At 39.4% G+C, this 23103-nt stretch overlaps 1 protein-coding gene across 3 annotated transcripts in view; it reads left to right on the forward strand.

Annotated features, from left to right (window-relative positions):
- FAM110B (family with sequence similarity 110 member B) overlaps nt 1-23103 on the forward strand; it is a 70831-nt gene that overhangs the window by 8897 nt on the left and 38831 nt on the right. The window contains exon 1 of one of the 3 annotated variants that reach the window (XM_075213550.1): nt 7432-7490. The exons of the other annotated variants lie outside the window; for them this stretch is intronic. The gene's annotated coding sequence lies outside the window, so the exon portion shown is untranslated. Of the gene's footprint in view, nt 1-7431; nt 7491-23103 lie in introns of those variants that run through there. 3 annotated transcript variants of the gene reach the window in all.

The raw sequence follows: 23103 nt of genomic DNA on the forward strand, positions 1-23103 counted from the left end.
CAAGAAAATAGCCCCCGAAAACCCCAATAAAATTCAGCATTATTTGCAGAAGTGTTAACAGATTTTTATGATTCAGAAACCCAATTCATCACTTCTTCAAACTTGGCTTTCTGCATTTTACCTCCATTTGTAAATGTGAGATCCATTCCTCATCCACTCTTCTCATTGTTTCCGTACTTGGCTTTTGAATGCTTTGTTAACAGCAAGATCTAACGTTTGAAGTATTTTTGTTTATCCCAAGAGTATTATCGCTAATGACGCACTGATTTTCACACACTAATTTTTCACAGACGGTAGTAAATGAGAACGCGTTGGATCATGATTAAAAGTCCATGGGGGTATAAAAAAAAATCCAAACCAAAAAAAAACCCTTTTCCTTTTGTGCCAGATTTCATGAAGCCAATGAAGCATAATAATTTTGCACATCCATCCTTTCTCATTTCGCCAAATTACTTTATCTTTTGAGAAGTCCAACTTTTGGAACAGTTTTACGTTTGAATATGAGCATTGGATTTAATTTGTCGCCGTTTGAGGCACAAGCAAGATGATTTTTAATTTCCTGTGGTGCTTATGGAGACTGTTTTCTAATTGCGGCCAGGCCACACCACTTTGTCTAGTACGTTTAGGCCACGGCATCTTTTCTATGTAGTTTTTCTCTCTTCTCCAGCGTCTAACACATCATTCATCGATTTCATTTTCACGTCCTGTAGCTCTATTTCAATCTCTTCTGCTCTTTTTACTACCAACAGTTTAAAACTGGAAGTATAACTTGTGCCATCTTTAAACATCGTAAAATCTGATCCACCCATTGGTAGGTCAGGTGACTGACTTGCCCATTTCTATGGCAACAATAACATTCCTTGTTTTATTTGCGTATAGACGTAAGCGCCACAGCGTTTCTACACGGAAGTATAGTAGTGCCCAGTATTCTGCCTGGAACACCATCTCTGGAGAAGAAACCAGAGACAGGTGAACACCTAAAGCCTGGATACCTTGGAATCCTCCCTGGACCTCTGATTTGTGATTTTGAGGACAGAAAGCTTTGGTGGTTGGACGGTTACTAGTGTCGGCAAGCCTCTTCCAGCATCCCCAGACTTCTTTCCCTTGTGGTTAAAACACACTAAACCTTTGTCTGCAGCAACTGTGAATCAAAAGTGATTAACCCTCAATGGTTGGGCTATTTATGTATTTTGACAGAATACTTGTATTTACATTCAAATGGCGTACGTGTTTTAATATGTGGTTATCAGCAAGTCTTTAAACTATAAGAAGCTGGCTATATATAGTTAAGTGTGATCATTTAACAATGTCAAATAGCTGTAAATAGCTGCTTATGGAAGAACTTAAGTTGTAAAAATAACCCAAAAACCTGCAAACATAGTAGATTTAGGCAGTTAGTAATTGCTGGATTCCGTTTTATTTATTTTTTGTCATTGCTTTATTTCAGGGGTTAGAATTGTGTTTATACACTACTCGCGCACATCTATCTGCTAAGGGAATGAGAGACGACTCCTGTCTATTTTATTGGTTATCCTACTGAAAACATCCTAGAATAGATAGTTTACTACATGTACAACAATTCATATGCTAATGCTGGGAAGGAACACAAAGCCTTGCTTGAATGAGAGAGAAGGAACAAAGAATGTGTTCCATAGGATGGTAATAATGTAGACACGGATGCTTACAAGATTCCAGGCTACCGCACTGAAATATTTTTGAACATTACTTTGTTAACCTTGGCTCTTTGTTTAAAGGAAGCTTATTTTAAAAGGTGCGTTTGAACGAATGTGTTTCATTTTATGTCATTGAAATGTCCATTTCCACTGTTTCTATTGAAATAATGTTATATGTATCGTTATCTTTTCTTTTCACTGGCTTGTAACAGTAAGTAACTTTTGATCGGTTAAAGCTCTCCAAAACCCTATTTCATTGCTTCAATCTGGCTGTCTCTAAATTGTTTCAGAGGCCAAGTAAGGCTATCTGCATACTACACGTTTTTCAGCTAATTATTGTGCTAAACACCAGTTAAACGATTGTTTAACCCGATATCACATTAGTGTGTGTACTTGCATGATGACTGACAGTCGTTCCAAAGTACTGATTTTCGTTTCATTTGATTGCTCGTTCTGTTTAAAAATCTCGTTCCAACCACATTTCGATCCTGCAGTGTATGTGCACCTCACACGACTGTCTCTCCAGAGAGAGAGTAAGAACCTGTCACTGTGTCTGTGGTGTTATATGTAGTGTGCGCTGTAGGTGGATTAATTTGTCTGTTCTGAGACTGAATATTTTGTTGTCACAGCAGCTAACGAAATTTATAATGACATTGGGGAAAAGTCAAAGTTTATTTCACTTGTTCTAATCAATGTGACTGGAATGACCGACTACACTGCTCTTGGACCAGATGAAGAGCACAGATCTGAAGGTAAATAGTGTATAGTGTGTAACATGAATCTGCAGACTTATTGGAACTTCAGTTGTTTGTAAAATCATTAGTGATAACAAATTGGTCAAAAGCTTTTGCATTGTGTACCTAGTCTAAGTAATCGCCTAAACTGCACTCATTGATTAGCCCCAATATGGTGAGATTCAGCCCTTGTTTGACTTCTCACTCAATATTCTATATGAATTTTGTCCTATTATAGTCATATAAACTATATATGTGCTCCTTTGTGTGGGGGTCACAAGTGGCAGTACAGTGTTTTTGGAGTTTTATCTTGACTTGGGGAACTCTAGACACCTCACTCCCACACCCAACTCTACATCTCCAAACCCACTAGTGATGCCTCATTATGCTTCTTCTGCACTTCCTGAGGCTTAAGGATGGTATGGGGGCTCACAATGCAATCTATGTTGTTGTTGTTGTTTGTTCTGTGGCGCCACAGATTCTGTAGTGCCTAACGTAGTACAAATTTGACATACATGAAAATGAAAGCAGTAGTAGTGACCTGTATATGGGTACAGAGCAGAATAATAAAAGCATGGATGCAGTTAACAGAACAAATCACATGGCATACAGAAACAATTCAGCAGAAGAGATGAGGACAAGCGAGGAAGACAGAGACTAGAAAGATAGGGTATAGGGCCTTGCCTGTCAGAGCTTATATTCTTTGTGATTGGTAAATTAGATGTTTCCCATAGGTTCTCTTCCTGAGACAAACTTGTATTAAGTGTCTGTGTGAAAAGCAGGGCTTCATTGTGCTTATGTGTCTATTTAAGTTGCATTAGTACCAAGGGAAATATTTTCTTGACATACTCCCTCCTGATAGCTGGAGCACTTGGGACTTCTACATGCAGTAGCTTTTCCCGGGAACTCCAATTTGTCTCACAACTCTGACCAGAAACCTGGAGTATCTGTGAGTGAAAGGACCAATAACAAGCCAAGGTAAAGAGATTGAGAGGACCAATCACAAGCAACACTCGGACACCCTCCCCATGTCCTGCCACCTTCCTGTACAATGGTTAACTTAATGGAATTGCCGTTTCTGTGTTTTACAGGGGAACAAAAAAAAAAAAAGACATCAGAGCCCTGGCAAAAATGGGTGCATATAGCAGTCCAAAGGGCTTCAGGAGGGGGCAGGTTAAGAAAATAATTTTCCTAGGTGCTACTGCAGCTTTAAAGAGAGCAGTTACGTGTTACTTATAAAATTGACTAGCTTTTAAGTTGTGTAAATATAGTTGGAGCTTTGGCTAATTGAGAACCCTTTTAAAACTTATAAATGGTATGCAATATATAATAGGAGTATGACCCTTTAAGATAATTCAAAGTCCTTTTTAGAAAATGAATTTGTGGACAACTGTATATCACTTGTCTTTGTCGTTTTGCTGCTAGCTTCAATGAATTAATAATGATATATAGTCTATTTATGCATGCAGTATTGCCATTCAGACTCCTAGAGATGATGTGTGTCTATAATCTGATCAATTACCTTCCCTATACCAGTAAGAGTTTGACATCTAATGTTTGTTAACGATCTTTCCTAGAACTGACTGGCAATGAGTTTGAGAACTACATATAGCGGTCACTAGGCCAGCTAAAAGGATAGTTATATAAATCTACAACTAAGCCTCAGTGGAATGGTCTTTTATCCCTGAAGATGGTGTTCCCTTCACCAACCCACAGATATTTTGTAAGCTGAACCAATGTTCTTGAGTCATAAATTCCCTAGAGTCCAAGTTAATGGTCTTACTATCTCTTCTTTGCTACTATAAGACCATATTAATGCACCAAGGAATTCAGAAATAATACATTTTTGACTTTTGAAGTTATTACAAATATAGTAACATTACAATTATCATTGGTGAATTTGTCACAGCATACTTGCTACCAGTGCTTTTTTTTGTAAGAAAAAATGTGCTGGAACTCGCATCACGTAGTCAATCACTGTACACGCACCCACACACGTCAGTTGTGTAACGAAACATAATGGTCACTGCCCACAAGTAAGCACTTGGCACGCGACCACACGACTAATCACAAGCTGAGCAGTGCCACAAGCCGAGCAGTGCCATCACAACCAGTGCGGACGAAGTACGCATGCATCGGGCTCCACACACAAGCAGCCTGCATGCACCGTTTTAATGATTTTTCCGCCGACCTGCTACGCTCGACAGCGATTGAATCAAAAGTTGCTTTTAAAACTTTGAAAATCTGTTGAAAAAAGGCGCTGGAACTTTTTTTCGGTGAGTTCTATGACAAAAAAAAGCACTGCTTGGTACACAGTGATTTTTATGACGCCTTGGCACCCGAAAACAGACCAAAAATCTGCATAGTATATTCTTCAGTTTCCTTTTTGGGGGGATTGGTTAAATATGCAAGATCTTTAGGGTCTATTTCGCAAATATAACCACTATCCTATATCTAAGCATTTGCATTAGACTTCAGTAAGTTTCCCTTAAAGGCCCCCTAAGAGTTTCTTCTTTTATGCTGCTATGCATTTTAATTAGTCTTGTTGCTTCCTCTTTGAAAATTAAAATTGCACTAAGCGATAACCTGTCTGGAATCATATACGTTATCTCTACATCATATATTCCATGTTGTATATTTTAGTAACCTTCTAAATGGGAAAACTGGAAGGGTTGCCCATATCAACCAATCAGGTTCTAGCAATCATTTTTCTATAATGTATTAGATAAATGATAGCTAGAATATGATTGGTTGTTATAGGCAACACCTCCACTTTTACTATGTAGAATATTTTATATGTGTAGTAAAGTACTATGGAGAATGTCGGGTTATGCGAGTGCTTTACATGTTTACATTTTGTAATGATGTTGGCAGCAGATATAATTATTTTATTGCTTTATTTTACAATCCAGCAAATTGTTTGGATAATTTATCTCTTTGCTGGATGATAGAGCAATTTAGTATCAAATGAAGAGGCTCTGTGTGTTATTGTGGCCTCCTCTCTGACCCTTCTGATGTAATAACTAATTTCATGTTACTCCTGGCAAAACAAGTGCCCTAGATTAGTGCTGTTTGCTTAGAGTGAGGAAGAATATGAATGTGTTCGCAGAGAGTAGAAATATCCAATTACTTAAATTCATCTTTGAAACCTGGAAAAGATAAAGTGTCAACTATGGTAATGAAATCACAAAAAAAGCACAAGAACACAGATGGCACTGAGACTGTAACTTTGACCTGTGGAAGGTTATAAGAAGTGTAATAAATCCCTGACATAGTCTGATTCTCTCAGGCTCCTATACCTCCATATATTCTGAATATTTCTTTATGTCCAATACTTGAGGGAGATTTAAGAATCCGTACACAGGTGTATATTTTTATGAACCAACCTTATAAAATTTGAATCAATATTATTAACTGGTGGATTCAGCGCTTTGCTATATTTCTTTTTTTCTAACTTTTTATGGTAACAGATTTTTTTCAAAACGGGATTGACAATTCCTGCCCAGTATATTTTCAGAATGCCCCCCCAAATGATGTTTATTCCCCAAGCCTTATGCATTCTGGATAAAAGATCCCATACCTGCTTTGTATGTACAAGGTAGTTCTACAAGTACTGGAGTACCAGCGTTTCCTGTCTCTGCTGCAGATAATGAAAGGGTTGGGGGGTCTATTTGGCAAATGTCATCTATTTTTTTAAGCTTGCCATTAGTAGAAGCTCAATTTAAATGACTTTATGCACTGTGATGGCAGCTTCCTCCAACTTTATCTGTCTCTTGTAAAATCATCTTTTCCAAACTGTGTCTGGTCACGTTTATGGTTTGCCTACATGTCTGGCATGTTTACAGTGGAAACTGCTAGATGTCTACTCTGATCACATCTCGGAGACACTTTGTCATAGCTATGAGGCAGTATGAGGAGGATAACTAGCAGAACATTTACTGTGTCTTGGTGCCCACCCCCCTCAAGCCCGATGCCTCCATCATGGTGCTGTCACAACCAAGTCGCCTTTGACATATTACACAAAGTGCTTCCTTGTGATAGAGTAGGAAACACATACTTTTCCCAGAAATACGCTTTCTATGCTGTAAACTCATACTGACAATCCAGTTGGCAACATTTTCAAGCAATTTCCAGAGACCCTTTGAGGCTAAGCGGGTGCTTCAAAGCACGTCCTGTATGATATGATCTTGGTAGATATTGGGAGACTACAGACCCCATCATGGTTTTCAATATGATTAGAATGTAATTTAGTTGCATGTTCAGTGCTCCTGTTCAATAAATATGCATTTGTGAATAAGAATGAATAGTCAATATAGTGGGTATATAAAATAGCAGATGGTCAATATAGTAACCCAGGGACATTTCCAGGGGAAACAATTACAGGGACAAATCTTCAAAACCTGGCACTGTCTCTGTAAATGGGGGACGTTTGGCAGCTACACAGTAAGTGCTGTAAACTGCAAGTTTGAAATACACCCCCAGCCCAGAAAAGGTCCATCCTACCTGCTGTAGTCCACTTTTACAGAAGGCCATTAACCTCTTGTGGGTCTGACCATGTGTATTGATAACTGCTTTTATCTAGTCAGAGTAAATAAGCGCAGGGGCTCCTAGTGTGTGCACACTGAGTTAATGAATTATGCATATGTAGGTTAAAGTGACAAGTTATTTTCATGATTTAAGCGGGAAGAAAAATAAAAAGCTGTTTGGCAACATGGTTTTATAATAACAGAAGCAAATAAATTAAAGCTGAGCAGTGATGGCGAACCAGAATCTTTATATTATCTGAAAAGGTTTTCACTTATTAAAATTTAATTTGCTCATGGGCTCTGCTTCAGTAGTATAGTTCTAGCAAATGGCTATAATTAGATTAGGAGCCTTCTAAGCGATGGTGACAGTATCAGAGCCTCTGTGAGCATGTGCTAAATTCTGCCTGGATCGCTTTCCTATTGGCTGCTGATGTTGCTACTTTACTCCCTTCCATAGGTTTTCACTGTAATCTTTTTATGCTGCATTAGAGACACAGAGGAATTGTATGTTCTGTCAGTGGTGAAGGTGCTCGTAGCAGAGACTAAGAGACCAACCGGTGAGACACATTATTCTCCCTTGGAGGATATTGCCACTTTGGGGCTCTTGTCTGCAAGCAGAGGTCAAACAAGAGGGTACATCTGCCCTTTGTAATTTGTTCTGTATTATACAGGCAAGCGTAAATGAATGGTCTTGATCATACAAGCTGTTTAATGTGCTTTGGGGTATTTAATTTGATTTATATTGTATTATGAGAATGTCACAGCAGAGGATGTATGGTGGCAGTCTGTTTCCAGCAGGTTTTATTGTTTGTTTGTTTTGTTTGATGTGAATTCTGTTAACTTTTAGCACTTATTTGTCTTCTATTAGCCATGTTGTTTGGATGTGCACAGAACAATTGAAGAATAATTTCGTAAGTTAGTATTTTCATGGAAAGGAATACATTTTATTGTCTGTATATGATTTTAAAATCGACTTTACTTTAATATACACTGCCTTTTTATGAACGTATTAAGCTTTTGCTGTCCTGGTTAGTTTTGCAGCTTTTTGTTATTTATTTTCGTGTGTGTGTGTGTATATATAGATATGTATTTATGTTGCAGGTTAGTGACACGTTGTATAAATGGTGATTTGTGTGGGTGCAAGTGGTTTAATTGTAAACATTATAGTAGGCGTGATGATTTCTAAAATGTGACTAAAACACAAACTTCACAATTATGTAGATGTCAGAAGGAAGCTTCTCCCAGGAAAAGGATGTCACTCCACTAATGCAATGCTTGTTCATTTAGCAACTAATCTATAAACACATATTTTTAGTGTACTTTTGTGAAAGCCGTTTCCTGTGTCGCTAAATAAAGGCAGACCATATTAATATCTGTTAAGTCGCTAGGTCATAATGCTGGCTCCCTGCCACCATGTGTTTGGTGGTTTTGTCTAGATAAAAATGAAATGCTAAATGGCTGAATTGTTTGTGTCTGAAAGTGTGTGTGTGTGTGTTTGTGTGTTATGATAGATCACGTGCTTATCTAGCACAGCTTTCAGCCTCTAAACTTTAACTTGTGTAGACATCACAACAGTTTATGTAAGGTAATACAAATATTTACTTTCAATCTACTAAAAATTACTTTAGTACATAGAAACATTGTTGCACTGTCATTTTATACATGCTTGATTGAAAGTTGAAAAGATGGGTCACAAATGGTGTGCCAGATATTTTAGCTGCCTTTTTTTGGCATTACAGAGTAATGACATACTGTCACTTAGGGCCTTGACACAATGGGGCCCCAACACTCATTTATCTTAAAAAAAAAAAGAAATAATAAAAAAATAATATATATATATATATATATAATTATTTTGTTTTTTAAATAAAGATTTTAACAAGATCTCTTGTAAGCAGTAAAATGGAAAAGCTTAAAATTGTATGTACTTTAGTTCATCTAGCGATTTGAAAACTTCCTGTTATTCTATAGACCCTCATACAGATGTCTGCTGTACATAGACACCACTTAGTCCTGGCAGAAAACATATTGTGATGTGCTATTGATGGAAGTGCTAATGGTTTTAAACCAATATGGATGAAACTGCATCTTTAAGACGCATTGTGCCTGCACGCCCGTATATCCAGGAGACTTCTGGAATATTGGGTGACCTGTCAATAAGTTTAAGCTATCCCCACTGTGCTGCCAAACTACCAATATGTGCACGTGATGACACCACAGGTGCACTTGCCAGTATGTGCATATATCAAGGAACAGCAAGAACAATTGAGGATTCTTGTGAGTCCGCACAAGGCTTGCCCTTTATTTATCAAGCCCTATTCATTTATTCACCCCCTTACCACAAGCGATTGGACCCCATGCTTCTGCATGGAAAATATCCTTTATCAAGCAGTGTGGCAATAATTACACATCTGCTCTTCTTGATTATTACTGGAGTTGCCATAACTTTTGTAGTAAAATAAATGAAATCTTCCTTTCCGTCCGATTACACTATACAGCCTTCGGTGGCAGTCCACCCATACACAAACCCCATCTGGCAACATGCTGCGCACAGTACTATAGATTCCACATGTATTACTGATTAGTGGTTACGCTCCGGAACGGCCAACAAAGGTACAACGCACAGCCGTGTTGTAACCACGATCTCCGGACTTAATTGATTACCCCCCCACAGTGTGAATGTGACATACCAGAATAGGCACTGCAATGTCTACTCTATTGTTTGTTGCTCTCTGTACATGGTCACCAAATACAGCCACATGAACCTATTCCTATATTTACCACATAGTACAGCGCCATCTGATTATTCCACCACATTTCACAGAGTAGGACTCGATTCTTGTGTCCCAATAATGTTACTGCCCACAGCATGGTCATTGGTTACAGGACTTTTTACGGGCTGCACCCACTTTATGGATGTCAATCCCTCGCACCACAAGACTTTTCTCTAGTCTTCAAGCGTTCTCTGAAAACCCACCTCTTCAGACAAGCTTATAATATTCCTCTACCACCCTCTTAATCCCCCCTAGGTCACCCTATTATCACCCTCTACACAGCTAACATAAGACAACAACCCTCTGACCAACATAGTTGTGTGACTGAGCATACAGCCCACTAAATACTTTGTAACCTTTGCATTCTAGCTGGACAAATATTCAATATGATGTAGCACTTACACTTGTGCATCAAATCATTGTCCCATAGATTATAAGCTTGTGAGCTGGGCCCTGTTGCCTCTGTCTGTTATGTATTACCCAGTATTGTTTTATTACTGTTTGTTCCCAATTGTAAAGCGCTATGGATTCTGTTTGCACTATATAAATAAATGTTGATGATGATGTGGAGATAAAGTTTTGCCTTCTTGGTGAACTCTTAATTGGCAGAAGATCACCATAGAAATGTAAAGGCTAATGTCAGGATGTTTTAGTAGATAGTCCTGTTTTCAGTATATTTACTTTTGGTGGAAGATGAGGGCTTACAAAAAACACTACTTTTTTTTTTTTTTTTCTTTTTTTTAAGGCAGCATATCAATAATAAGTTAGATGCTGCTGTTATCAGTAGCATCAGCAAGTAATTCAATACAGATGGTGAGAAGTGAATAGGGACTGGATAGACTATTAAAATGTGAAAGAATAATGAAAATAATTAAATGAAGCGATTTATTAATAAATGGTTAAGAAGTGAATAGAAGAAGTGAATAGATTTGTGATTAAATCAAAATAAGGATTAAGTGTGGAAAACTACTGGCTCTGTGTGGGTCCTGTTGGTTTGCTGCTGTTTGGGCTCATTGATGTTGAATTATCTTAAATTCTGCAAGTTCCTCGCCTTGCAATAGTTTAATCTGATGGATCGAAAATTGCTCAGTTTGTTCTCATTTGCCTGTAGCAGAATACAACCAGACAGTTGGGGCAGTACATTCTAGCCAGGCCTCAGTAAGTTAAGTTAGCACCATTCTCAGATGGCGTTACATGAAAAATGTGAAAAATTTTACAGCCAAATGCAGAACCCTGCTATTAAAAGGAGCAACATTTTCAAAAATGTTCCACTTAAGTTCCCAATAAACATTTACTAACTGAGCAAAATTATTAGAGAAGGTGAGATACTGTAAATGCTGATTTCCAAGTCATTTAATCATGGCTCAGTGATTCCCACTTGTATGATGCTTATTACCATAATTCTGTTCCATTTTCCAGCTGACCCCATCATAAATAATGTTATGAGTTCTACTCTTACAATGAAGAATGAGGGGGTGGAGATGTGTTACTAATTCCTCCGTATGAGTCACTGAGCCATAACTGTTCACCTTCACTTCTAACTGGAACACTCTGTATGTCTTCTAATAACCTCCTCTGGTACATGTCTCCTAATTTTATAGCCAATGAAATGACATTTAAAAAAGTTCCCAAAGGTCTATGTCTCTTGTACAGATTAGGGTTCCTCATCCTGGGGTATGCTAATCATTCCCTTAGACAGATTTTTTCTTATTGGTTAGGAACCAAAGCTTCATAAAAACAAATTAAAATGCATAATTTTAAACCATTACAAACATAAGTGTTCACTAAAAGTTTGCAAAAATTGGGGGAGAAACTGTGTCGCCCTCTTCTATTGTAATGGCTATATCATTAATGAAACAAACAGGTATACGTGTTTATGGATACAAACCATTTTGATTCTGTAAATTTCTGACTGAATATTATTTTAAGGACAGCTTGAGATGTGATGACATTATTCTTTCATATGTGCATTGTATGTCAAAAGTAGTCTGAAAAGGTGTAGTGACTCCCTTTACAGTAGCTCTATAGAAAACATGGTTTTCGTGTGGTATTATGTTGGCACAGAGGATAAATGTTATATTGTTGGTGTCTTGGTGATTAAGTCCTTTTTGTTGTAAATCAGAATTCCTTCCTGTCACCACTTGGTACACTCTTCTTTTTGGAGCATGTACATGTGCCTTGTGTCTAAACATGCAGCTTTGGCTCCTTCCTATTCCACTAGTTATACCGCTTTCATACTGCCGCCCCGGCAATATCCTGGGTTTTTCAAGCCGGGTTTTTGCCGGGGCTCGGAGCGTCCCAGCTCAGAAACACCATTCATACTGCACCTCGGACCCGGGAATTTCCCGGGTTGACCCCATTCATACTGCACAAGTCTGTGCCCTGGCAATTTGTGGGAGTCATCACCAGAGCAGTTTTCATTGGCTGAAAAATGGTGATGTCATTGAAAGGTGACTGGTTTTTTTTTGTTTTTTTTTTTCTTCCACGGGCTCCCACCGATGACATCATTCTCCAGAGACAGGCAGACAGCCAATCAGCTTGTTTTCTGTGCAACCCGGGTTGAAAAACCCGGGTTGCACCATTCATAGTGCGGGCAACCCGGGTCCGACCTGGGAATTACCCCTCGATAAATCCTGGGTTGAATACCCGGGTTTTTAGACCCGGGATTTTTGACTTGTACCATTCATACTGCACCAAGACCCGGGTCATTTGAGCTCGCACCGGCAAAAACCCGGGATTTTGGTGCAGTATGAATGGGGTATCATATGGAGTTCTCTGTAGCCTAACTCTTAAACTTTGAAGATACAGTCTGTCGTGATTGCTTCACCTCCAATGTGGTGTTGACATAAATGCATGAAAGAGCAAATCTCGCCTCACTTGGGCCTGAGTCATTAAGGAGAGCAAGGCAAAAATAAGGCGTACATTTGATCCTGGACAAACTGTTATAATGCAAGTGGTGCAAAGTAGTTTATTACTTTGCACATAAGTTAAATACTGGCTGTTTTCATGTAGCACACAAATACTTGAAAGCTGCTGCATAGCTAATGTCTTTATTGCATGATTATTTCTATGTCTTTAGATGTCTGTGCCACATTGATGTAATTCATATGTCTATGTCCTGCTTGGTGGTGTTGACCAACTTTTTGCACTTCAGCTGGTATAATTCTGCAGTGATTTTTCTTCCATTCTGCGAGTCCCTTTTTATGATTATGTGAATGTCGTCTTACTTTTCTCTGAGTTTCTTCACTTACAAATTGCTTTCAAGACTAGATACATATTTATAGTACATTTACTGTTTAAATGTAGTGTAGACTGGGCAGGAAAGGTGACCTTGTCCTGTTCCTTCTAAGTCAATATACTGCCCATTAGCTATGGTAATTCTTACTTTATTTAAGGAGAGAGTATAAGCTTTTATTATTGGTCATATGAACCTTTGTTTTGTTTTCTTGTGAATTGATAGGTTGATCATTGGTTCAACCCATATAATTCCTGTCTACTCTGTTTAGGTGAAAGGTTCACTTTAAATGGTAAAAAAGGGCTTAATCTAGGACCTAATGCTTTGTCTGAAGTATATTCTCCCCAACTTTGAGATGAGAGATACTATGTTGTTTATTCTGCATCCCAGAGATATGATCTTAGTCTAACAATATATTTGACATTGAAACTCTGCTTTTATGATTTCAAATTAATTTCAGTAATTTGGGATTAAATAAGGACACAGTGCCATGGTATTGAAGGCTAAGCCAACAACTTACAGGGGTAATAATAAATAAATTTAGGTGTACTATGAATATAGAAAGTGGGGGAAACATTATTTTAAAAGGATGAAATATCGGAGGTTCCATTGCTCAATAATGCAGGTTTATTTTGTTTTTGTTTTTTGTTATGTTGTATAATAATGAAATGATCCACATATGCAATAAGTTTCTCAGCTACACACATAAAGGTAAAGTGCTTTCTTCCTCTCTGTGCCTGCACTGCACACACTTGATTTGTTAATGCCACAGAAGGATGTCAGTTTTGAAAAATTGTCTGCTGACCAGGAATGCAGTCAGTCGATAGCTGCAGATGAATCTCTATTGATTCAGTGACATGACTTAAAACGTAAGCGCCAGAACTGCTCTGCCATGTAATCATTCTTATAAATGCTTATTTTTTATCATTGCGCAAATAGCGCATATATGCTATAATTTATAGTTAACAAGTAGGCTCTTTCGAATATAGTTCATGTAAATAAAAATAAGTGTTCAATTGTTTGCTGTGGTGTTCCTGCATATATGATATTAAATAAGCTTCTTCGCATTTCTTTCAGTACTTTATAATCTACTCTAATGTGTATTTGAATGCCCATAATGATTCATTAACTAGAGGAGATTGTAGGTATACAGACAATCCCTTGAAAGGACATATATGTAGTGGGGACGTTCGAAGTTGCTGCAAATATTTCGGAAATCCATTCATGTGCTGGAACGTGCTGTTCCACAGAGGTGCATAGTACTGACAATACAATCTTTTGAGTCTATTTTACTTCTTTAATCCACAGAATGCCATGTTGCACTGTTTGTTAATTCACATTTCACAGAAGTTATAGTCTATGAATAAAGTATAGATGAATATGACGGGCAAGTCATTCTGCTATGTGGTGTGGTTGGGGTAGAACTGTAAGAATTTTAGGGCAAAATTGCGGTGGTGAGATTTTGTGGCCAGAGGTAGAAGGAGGTGAATATCTCCATACACGGTCCTGTTTGCTCATCTCTAATAGGTAAGTATAGTTTTCCTGGTCAGTGGCCCATTGGAACTGCTCCCTTCATTCCGTAAAGTGATCTCAATATCCTTCAGGGTGATGTGACACAACAATCATCCATGGATTATGTAGTCTTATTTATGGCTGCCGTCTGTCCAGTGGCTCAGTTTGAAGGTTCTAATGGTCTAGTGCTACTCCCACTAGATACTTTTTGGGGCCCCTTTTACAGCCACTGAAGAGGGCTTGCTAACAGGTCAGTGGCTCCTCCCACTACGTCCTGGTTATTTCTATCTAAATACCCTGTACCCTCCTCTCGGTGGCCCTGGCTTCTACTGCTTGCCTGCTGTAAACAAGCAACAGTATTATCGCTATCCCCCACTTTGAACTTCCAATTTGTTCATGACAGCAGTGCAGGACCATTGGAGCCTTTGCAGGGATCTGCTAGTTCATGGCAGGTAGGGGGTTAGGAGGAGCACACCAATCTAGATCTATTTAATAAATGCAATTATGCAGAAAAATGTGGGGGGTATTTTTTTGCAAAATGACTTGTCCACACATTTTACTGAATATTTATGGAAAGCTAAATAAAAAGGCAACTTCTTAAAAGTAGGGTACATTTTCCCTATAAAATGAGTGGATTTGAGCTGTTCCCTCGTTGAGCTACTTCCTCTACGATGAGAGGTCCGTTCCTGGATGACCGATCATGCTTCGGATTGTAATTGTACAAGAGCTAGAACTCTGCCAGTTGCTTGCCTGTAGTTTGCAACATCGAGTTCATCAACTTACACCATGAAAACCAACAGGAGGAAATTAACAAATTAGTATTTCATACAAACCCATAATCACTGTAGATTATTCTCTTGCAGGAGTGGATGGAATTTAAACTACATGTCACAAATGATCTGGTACAGTGTCACACATTAAGCCTTAACCTGTACTACTCCCTCCCGCAGTGTGCATACTTCACCTGCCAAGAATGTCATACACTGCCTGTGATACACTAAAAATAGGCTTCCACACTATGAAAACAAATGAAACCGCCTCATCTGCAACAGTGCTTAATTGCATGATTTCACAAGCACCTAGGACAATGCAGTCTCCCCTGTAGGTGACACTTAATGCCAGAACTATGAACATGTATTAAAAACATTGGAATGTGGTATTATAATGTTCCTCTAATATTTGAACTCAGATAAAAGGGGCTTCACATATGTATGTGTGTTTTTGAGAGAATGAAGAAGTAAAGCTGAAACTGGTCAATACAGCATATGGGTCTTGATAAAGAGAATTTATTTTTCATAAATCCAATACATTTGTACACCATATAAATGCCCTATAGTTGGGTATGTAAATACAGCAAAACCTCAGGTTTTTTTTTTGTTTTTTTTAGAAAGATTGGTTTGAACACTGGGAAGGTTGAAAAGAGAGAGCTTAAAAACACCAAACTTCTAGTAATACAAGGATAAAAATACACGCAGGGCAATTTGTAATTGACTAATGTGGTTCATTGGGGCATATTCAATTGTTGAATATGCCCGTGGCGTTAAAAACTATTACCGTTATTACGGTAATAGGAAGCCAGATTTTAGCTCGCAGCTCCCTGAGCCGCGAGCTGAAATCCACCGAGAAATGTACCGTAATACCGGTATTTACGCACACTATTACCGTAATGATGGTAATAGTGCATGGGGCGCGTTAAATTTGGCTGTACCGCCAACAATTCAATATGCCCCATTGTGTAAGACTTTGTTTCAGTAAAGTTGTTAAAAAAATAACAACAAAAAACATCTAATTTTCATGCTAATTTTAAACTACAATTGAATATCTGTGATTCAGCTTCTGATGCAGCTTTGGCAAGTAAAAGGCACTGATGGCGAGTACTGTTGTGTGCTGCTAGAATATTTATGAATACATTTGGAACTGTAAAGATTTCGGGGACATTTACTGGAAAACAGGAATTTACGATTTTAGCTGTCATGAGGGACTAGCAAGATCGGCCTTGATTTTGTTAGAAAAGATGTGTATGCGAGCGGATACTGTAACTTAGTACATGTATATTCAAGGTCGGTGCAAAAAAAAATGCTTTATTGGAACTTCCAATTCAAGGACTGTACAAATGACACCAGAATTTACCCTGAGATTAGAGAAAAATCGTGTTTTGTTTTTGTTTGTAAAGAACAATTTTCTGTGTTTAAAAACAAAAAACAAAAAAACAGATATGTCAACAGGACTATGGAAAGCTGAGTGGTGTTGTGCTGAAAGGCACAATAAAGGAGATATGAACAGTCATGGCCAAAAGTTTTGAGAATGACACAAATATTATTTTTCACAAAGTCTGCTGCCTCAGTTTTTATGGTGGCAGTTTGCATATACTCCAGAATGTTATGAAGAGTGATCAGATGAGTTGCAATTAATTTCTAAGTCCCTCTTTGCCATGAGAATGAGCTTAATTCCAAAAACATTTCCACTGCTTTTCAGCCCTGCCACAAAAGGACCAGCTGACATCAGGTCAGTGATTCTCTCGTTAACACAGGTGAGAGTGTTGAAATCATTTGTCCTTCCTCAGTTAACCATGGTTATGTGCAAGGAAACGTGCAGTCATCATTGCTTTGCACAAAAAGGGCTTCACAGGTAAGGATATTGCTGCTAGTAAGATTGAAGTTCTTGTTGACCAGATAAATGGTTGATTTAGGTGCAAAGGAGAGAAGTTTAATAGTTGTGAAGAGGGCTTCAGGGCACCCAAGAACATCCAGCAAGCATCAGGACAGTCTTCTAAAGTTGATTCAGCTGCGGATTCGGGGCACCACCAGTGCAGAGTTTGCTCAGCAATGGCAGCAGGCAGGTCTGAGTGCATCTTCACACACAGTGAGGCGAAGACTTTTGGAGGATGGCCTGGCGTCAAGAAGGCCAGCAAAGAAGCCACTTCTCTCCAGTAGAAACATCAGAGACAGACTGATATTCTGCAAAAGGTACAGGGATTGAACTACTGAGGACTGGGGTAAAGTCATTTTCTCTGATGAATCCCCTTTCAGATTGTTTGGGGCATCTGGAAAAACGCTTGTCTGGAGAAAGAAAGGTGAGCGCTACCATCAGTCCTGTGTCATGCCAACAGTAAAGCATCCTGAGATCATTCATGATGGAGTACCTTGCCATAAGGCAAAAGTGATATCGAGATGGCTCTGGATTCAAAACATCAAAAGTTTGGGTCCAGGGCCAGGAAACTCCCCAGACCTTAATCCCATTGAGAACTTGTGGTCAATCCTCAAGAGGCAGGTGGACAAACAAAACCCCACAAATTCTGACAAACTCCAAGCATTGATTAGGCAAGAATGGGCGGCCATCAGTCAGTATGTGGCCCAGAAGTTGATTGACAGCATGCCAGGGCGAATTGCAGAGGTCTTCGAAAAGAAGGGTCAATACTGCAAATGTTGACTCTTTGTATAAACTTAATGTAATTGTCAATAAAAAAACCTTTGACACTTATGAAATGCTTGTAATATTACTTCAGTATACCATAGCAACATCTGACAAAAGGTCTAAAAACGCTGAAGCAGCAAACCTTGTGAAAACCAATACTTGTGTCATGACTGTACCTTTAAGGCAGACCTGAACAAATCTATATCGTATCTAACAATGACCAGCAAATGATTGCTGGAAATATTATATAGTCTAAAGACCAATCCTTAATAGACAGCTGTCCAACACATTTTACAACATGGTGCCCCTCACAAATAATTACATCGGCCTGCGGTCCCACAAAACTATAATATCAGCTGGTCTCCTGGTTATACTGTATCGCCAGAAATATATACACCAGCATGTGTGCCTCAAAATAACGATGAACCAGCCGGTTCCTCAGTGTTAAAGGATTAAACACCAGCCTGTGTCATGCTTACGCCGGCCCATCTCCCCTTATTGTGCACCAGCCTGTGTCATGCTTACGCCGGAGCATCTCCCCTTATTGCGCACCAGCCTGTGTCATGCTTACGCCGGCCCATCTCCCCTTATTGCGCACCAGCCTGTGTCATGCTTACGCCGGAGCATCTCCCCTTATTGCGCACCAGCCTGTGTCATGCTTACGCCGGCCCATCTCCCCTTATTGCGCACCAGCCTGTGTCATGCTTACACCGGCCCATCTCCCCTTATTGCGCACCAGCCTGTGTCATGCTTACGCCGGCCCATCTCCCCTTATTGCGCACCAGCCTGTGTCATGCTTACGCCGGAGCATCTCCCCTTATTGCGCACCAGCCTGTGTCATGCTTACGCCGGAGCATCTCCCCTTATTACCTTATTACGCACCAGCCTGTGTCATGCTTAGGCCGGCCCATCTCCCCTTATTACGCACCAGCCTGTGTCGTGTTTACGCCGGCCCATCTCCCCTTATTGCGCACCAGCCTGTGTCGTGCTTATGCCGGCCCATCTCCCCTTATTACGCACCAGCCTGTGTCGTGCTTACGCCGGCCCATCTGCCCTTATTACGCACCAGCCTGTGTCGTGCTTACGCCGGCCCATCTGCCCTTATTACGCACCAGCCTGTGTCGTGCTTACGCCGGCCCATCTGCCCTTATTACGCACCAGCCTGTGTCGTGCTTACGCCGGCCCATCTCCCCTTATTACGCACCAGCCTGTGTCGTGCTTACGCCGGCCCATCTGCCCTTATTACGCACCAGCCTGTGTCGTGCTTACGCCGGCCCATCTGCCCTTATTACGCACCAGCCTGTGTCGTGCTTACGCCGGCCCATCTCCCCTTATTGCACACCAGCCTGTGTCGTGCTTACGCCAGCCCATCTGCCCTTATTAGACACCATCCTTTTCCACCAAACCATTTTTTTGCAAACCGTTCTGGGCACCCACAATAGTATTATACTTAGTAATTGCAATTTTACATTTTTGGCACCCTGAAAATTTAAACACCAGCCTGGTACACTGAATACACTGCCAAGCTTGCTCCCCTCCACCATGTCACTGCAAGGCACCTGCTTGGGAACCATTAAAATTGAGTTATGCAAATTGTGCTACACATGTCTCCTGTGTAGAAAAGAGGGGAGCGCACAGAGCAAGGTACTTCTCTGCAGCCGCCAGGGCATATTGGTCACCGTGGCTACCTGGCAACCAGGATTTGTTATACAACCTCTTGTAATGTAGCAAGTAAAATGCATAGGTTATGAATTTTATTTGCCATTTTTGAGGTTTGTAATTAGTTTACAGAACTCCAATAATAGTCACCTGTATATAAAACTGATCATTAAAATGCACCCTGTGATTTTATGTTGATAGAGTAGGAAATTGTACATTTTGTCATAGCTGCTTCAATACGTAACTGAGTGCGTGCTTGGCTTTCCATGTGGTAGAAAAAACGGCTGACTAAGTTGGGCTGACACATTACCGTTTTGCCAATTTTCTGTTTCTTTTAAAAAAATCTACTGAGCAGTCTTTGTGCTTTTATCCCTGCAGACAGAGGGTAGTGTCTATAAAATGATGTGGGTGGGTGTTTTATACATAGTGAATTACATGCCCCTTATTGAAAGTAAACTTATTTTTCCCAACCTTCTTCCCTCATTCCCAAAAAATGTCAGTAGTTTCTGGAAACCTATTCATTCTTATGGCTAGTTGATAGGTACAGGATGTGAGTTCATCTGATTTGGACACTTGAAGAAAGAAATAAAAATAGAACATATTTTTCTGCTTCTTTAAGATTAGAAAACATTTAGAAATCAATAAGTTAAAAAAATCACCATTATATATGACGGGTACTTTTAAATGCTTTTCAACCTCTTTATCTGTCCTTGAGTGAAGTGAAGACATTGTCTCCCACTTCACCCGTTAGATATTCACAGGCAATGAAATTCAACATGTCTGTTTCCAAAACAAAAAAATTCAATGTTAGGATAACAATTTATTTAGCAAATTACTTGTTAAATGTGTCCTCTATAGTTAAAACAACTTTCAGATACAGTAAACATATTTTGAATGAAAAAGGAGAAAAAAAAATAATTTCCTTGCATACTTGTAAGATCGAGTAACTGCGTCATTGCCTGTGGGATAAGAATTTGCCAGTCAAGGCTAGTTTTAGATATGTATGTAGCATAATATAAGTGCTGATATTACGTGGAATGTGACATAGTATAGTGGGGAGAAAGAAGCTTAGAATATGGGCTCTGGCACATTGTGATGACTAAATGATTTCCACTGATTGCAGGAGGACTGCTGTATAATGTGGGAACATAGGTGGGTGTTTAGGTGCAATAAACATGAGGGGAATATAGAATGTGATTCAATGTGTGTTATAATGTAAGTAGTGCGTGACAGTCTGTTGGTTATCACATTGTATGTATTGCAAGTCCTAGCTGGGCTGATGCAGAGGAAGGCAAAACAAAACCCCAGTTTGTAGAGAGAAAAGTTCCTCCATAAATAGTAATCGGTTTAATTCCCTTTAATCACCTTTTAATAAGGCATCTATTAAGCTGGGTACACACTACACTGTTTTCGTCCAATAATCGTCTCAAACAGCTGACATACGACCACTGGTTCAAAAGTCGGGTCAGTGTGTGCAGTGACACAATGGTCGAAAGTCTGCCCAAATGGACGATTATCGCCTCATTTGGTTGTTCGTACCGTTTAATATTTTCGTTCCAATCTCGTTTCCGCTGTGTAGTGTGTTTTTTTTTAAACATAATCTGCCATTTCTCCTCCCAACTTCCAATTTCTCAATGCCTTTGTAGCAACATACCTTCCTCTCGTCTATTAATAATGTTGCGTGGTTTAGTGTCATCTGCAAATTAGAACTATTTTTAGCCACCGCTAGTTTATATAGCGGTGGACATAGGATCTGATGCTGTGCAAAATGCGTTCACACCAAAACCTGCAGTACGCGTATATTCTGAATCCCACAGATCTTAATATCTAAATCTGCATATGCACGTAATTGCGTGTCAGTGTTTAATGCTTTATGATGTGCTATTAGGCATATCCTCATACCGTCATGGTAAGGTACAAGTCATCAGTTTGACAACTGGTGCTTTTTTTATTACACTAATATAAAGTGTAAACAGCCCGGGCGGCATTTCATGTTGTATATGAGGCTGTATCCAGGTCATACTCGACCACATTTATGCGAACACTTCTTTACTGTACGCTGCCTTCACTTGCCTGTTTCTTAAATCCGTCATCCAGCCTCTCTTTTAGAGAAATGAGTTGTAAGTCTCACAGATGCGAGCAAATCTGCATATGCGTGCGTTCCCTTTGTGGGCATGTGCAATGCAAATTTGCAGCTTTTACGCTGCACAAACAGGAGTACGTTTCGCTCTGCATCAGCCCCTTAGTGTAAAGTGTGACCTTGCATAATGCCCATGTGTATGTTTAATACAGTAGACTATGGAATCTAGTGATTTTGTGTTGGTAATGTAGAGTGGGAAACACTGTGTAATGTGCAGGGTTCAATGGTGCAATTAATCCATGGCCAAATCACCAGCCCTCACTAAACACTGGTCATATTGCCATCCTCCACTCTGGCAACCACTTCTATACACTGCTTCAGTGCAATGTTTACACAAGTGCCGCATTTATCTTACACAACATTATTAATACTTTGGGTATTCAGGTTTCTAGATTGATTGCAAAGTGAATTAAAACTATTTTTTTTTTTTTTATATACATATCTACCACTGTTAAATAGAACTCACAGATCATCCCAACTACACATATTCAATTTAACAGGTTTTCCCATTTGGTCATAACCACTTGTGACAAACTCCGCCTGGAATTGCGATACAAAACGTGACCTGACACTCTGGTTTGGAATGCCTGGTGTAAAGGAATATCAATCATGTGAACGCTGCACTTGTAGAAGTGCGTTAATTGGTGGATTAGCAGGAATCTTTACTTCACATTCTTCTTGGACTAGCAAAACCTGCAGATCATTGGTATGTCCTTTCCCCGTTAAAAGAATAACACCAAGGAATTGGTATATCATTCAATATACGGAAATGACTTCTTCTGTTACAGTCTACAACAAAGGAAGGAAAAGATAAAATGTTTGTTTGTGGTAATGTTTTTGTATTTTCAGCCCTTTAAATGTGCATTGCATAGGAAGATTAGGAAGCGACAAAAGCTGCTTTGCTTGAGCTGTTTTGTTTTCCGTGTATGACAGATAGATAGTCCGTGTGTGGGGTCTTTTTAGAGGTTTTGTATTTTTTTTTTTTTGCCTGCAGAAAAAGTTAAGGTATTTGAAAAACACTGACTGCTTAGCTGTGGGTCCTACGTTGAGTCCTGTGTCATCTTTGTGGCCAGAGGCAAATTACTTTAGGTGGTGGGGGGTTCACTTTAAATAACCCATGTAACCCCTTCCTTACTAGTTCTTTGGTGGGGCTCCCATTCACCCTATTTAGCAGGATCCCAGCACTTGCATAGGGTCCATCACCTTTCATACACTTTAGCTTTAATTTAAATCATTAGAACTACTGCTCCCCTGCTACAGAAAACCAATGATTACTGTCCGCAGCTATTTCTCAATGTTGTTTTATGCTTGACAGGGGAAAAGCGGCTAAAACTCAAATGAATATAAGAGAATTTGTAACTTTGATCACTATAGACTTAAGGGATTTAAACTTTTTTTGGTCACAGTGTGTGCTATACTGAGAATTCTACTTGCAG

The sequence above is a fragment of the Mixophyes fleayi genome, chromosome 5 (assembly GCF_038048845.1).
Source record: "Mixophyes fleayi isolate aMixFle1 chromosome 5, aMixFle1.hap1, whole genome shotgun sequence".
NCBI lineage: Eukaryota > Metazoa > Chordata > Amphibia > Anura > Limnodynastidae > Mixophyes > Mixophyes fleayi.